At 43.1% G+C, this 2,873-nt stretch overlaps 1 pseudogene across 1 annotated transcript; it reads left to right on the forward strand.

Annotated features, from left to right (window-relative positions):
* Positions 1 to 334: 334 nt before the first annotated feature.
* On the forward strand, positions 335 to 1,877 carry LOC308424928 (nuclear receptor subfamily 5 group A member 2-like; annotated as a pseudogene). Its single transcript has one exon. The product of its transcript is annotated as a nuclear receptor subfamily 5 group A member 2-like (transcript).
* The last annotated feature ends 996 nt before the right edge of the window (positions 1,878 to 2,873 follow it).

Here is a 2,873-nt window from a genome sequence, read left to right on the forward strand (position 1 = left end):
GTATTTATGGTTTAAAGTTTGATTTTGATGCTAAAGATCTTTAGTTGAATCCTCAATTCAAATTTTGAAGCCTCAAATTTAATAGGAATAAAACTGTAAAATCTTAGTCTTATAAAAACTACTAGGTCACTGCCAGGTGCAGTATACTTTAAAACAAAATCTAGGATTCTTCCTGGGTTTCAGAAATAGATGATCCATAGAAGTAGGATCAGAAAGCATTTGTACCAGGATCAGAGACTCACCACTCCCCCAAACCTGAGGAACAACTCCAGGAAAAACGTTCTAGACTTCTGGACAGACACTGGACCCCATTCCCGCCCGCAGCCACCTTGTCATGCTGCCCAAAGTGGAGACGGAAGCCCTGGGACGGTCCAATCACATGGGGAACAGGGGCAGATCCCCGGAGAACACGCAACTAATTCAATTTAAAATGGTGAATTACTCCTATGATGAAAATCTGGAAGAGCCATGTCCCGTGTGTGGCGACAAAGTATCTGGGTATCTTTATGGTCTCCTCACCTGTGAAAGCTGCAAGGGTTTTTAAAAGAAAACAGTCCAAAACCAAAAAAGTTACACGTGCATAGGGAACCAGAACTGCCAAATTGATAAAATGCAGAGAAAACGATGCCCTTACTGTCGATTCAAAAGGGTCTCGATGTTGGAATGGAACTGGAAGCCGTACAAGCCGACCACATGCGAGGAGGCAGGAATAAGTTTGGGCCAATGTACAAGAGAGACAGGACCTTGAAGCAACAGAAGAAAGCCCTCATCCGAGCCAATGGACTAAAGCTGGAAGCCATGTCTCAGCCAATCCAAGCAATGCCCCTCAGACCTGACCTCTGCAGTTCAGAACGTTCATTCTGCCAGCAAAGGCCTACTTCTGAGCCATGTAGCCTTGCCTCTGACAGGCTATGATAGAAGTCCCTTTGTCATATCTCCCATTAGCATGACAATGCTACTTCATGGCAGCCTGCATGGTTACCATGGTCACTTTCCTAATCAGGCCATCAAGTCTGAGTGCCCAGACCCCCACTCCAGCTCGCCCGAGTCAATGCTGGGCTATTCTTATATGGATGGTTATGAGACAAGTTCCCCTGCAACTTCTGATATTGGAACTTTTGAAGTGTGAACCAGGTGAGCCTCAAGTTCAAGTGAAAATCATGACTTACCTATAGCAAGAGCAAAAAAACCAAAACAGGCAGGAAAAGCTGAGTGCATTTGGGCTTTTATGCAAAATGGCGGACCAAACCATGTTCTCCGTTTTTGAGTGGGCCAGGAATGAAACTGCTTTAGAACTGCTGGAGTGAGCTCTTGATTTACCGGCAGGTGGCGCAGGGGAAGGAAGGGACAATCTTCCTGGTCACTGGAGAACATGTGGACTACTCCACCATCATCACAAACACCGAAGTCGCATTCAACAAGTTCTTGAGTCTTGCACAGGAGCTCGTGGTGAGACTCCGTTCCCTACAGTTTGATCAGAGAGAGAGTTGTATGTCTGAAGTCCCTGGTGCTGTTCAGCTCAGATGTCAAGAATCTTGAGAACTTCTAGCTGGTGGAAGGCGTCCAGGAGCAGGTGAAAGCCGCCCCACTGAACTACACAGTTTGCAACTACCCACAACAAACTGAGAAATTTGGACAGCTACTTCTTCGACTCCCAGAAATGCGGACAATCAGCAAGCAGGCCGACTACCTACCTGTACTACAAGCACGTGAATGGGGATGTGCCCTGTAATAACCTTCTCTTTGAAATGCTGCTTACGCTCCCATCCCTAGCCGCTTACTCTAGAAATGGAGACTGGAGAGAGAGGAGGAGGAGGAACAGAGGAACACAATGCTCTGAGCTGCTCCAAGCAATGCTAATTACAAACTTGGTTTAAGGACACTGAACTTGAAGAAAGCATTAATAATTAAATACTTAATAGCAAATAAATGGTATGTCAGGATACTTGCACTGCAAACTTCGAGTCAAAGGCTGCATATCCCCCAAAGGATTCATACAAAAGACAATTGCAATTGGGGTGGATTGAACTTACCGATGGAGTCCAATATCACAGCAGAATAAAAATGGACAAAAATGCATGTATATTTAACTAATCTGCTATTAAGAAATTCAGCAATTGATATGTGTTATTAATTGAATTTGTCCAGAATTACTCCCTCATGACGATAAACAACTCAAGAATACATGGGCTGTTTCTTGGCAGCCTCCCACCCCAGAAGGCCCTACACCTTCTGACCTATGAACCCTGAAGCTATTTTTAAGGACTTGTGTTCAGCCATACCCACTAGTAGCTCCACTAAACAATGATTTCTGAATGTCTGTGTCTTAGACGTGCCTATAAGACCTGCTAATAAGAACAATGTATAAATATGTCAGCTTGTCATTTTAAATATGTTTCTGAAGTTTGTTTTGTCGTGTGTTTGTAATTTAAAAAACAGGCAAAAAAAAAAAAACCTACTAACCTATTATAAACTGGTACAGATACCTGAGGCATTTAAGTTAATGATCAGTCGACTTATAAACAACCAAATTCTTTAATGTGCTCAGAATATGTTTTGAAGTCATGCTAAGTACAAATATAAAATTCATTTACTGGGATAAGAGTTAGCCTTCTGTATATGTTGTTAAGGTTCAGCTTAAAGAAACTAAAAAGAAGTAACGTTTGTTTAAATCAGGTCCCCTTACAGATGAGATAGTGGATCTCAAAGTACTCAGAGATCTGAGTGGTTAATCGAAGGTGGTTGATAAAGAGACCTCCCCTAAGAGAAACAGTAGTTTCTGGTAGTACCAGCTGTGCCTGTCTCCAAAGAAGATGGGCAGCAACAGACTCCATCGGGAATTTGCTTTGAGTATAGGGGGTAAAGAGCTGCAC

The sequence above is a fragment of the Micromys minutus genome, assembly GCF_963924665.1.
Source record: "Micromys minutus genome assembly, chromosome: 9".
Lineage (NCBI taxonomy): Eukaryota > Metazoa > Chordata > Mammalia > Rodentia > Muridae > Micromys > Micromys minutus.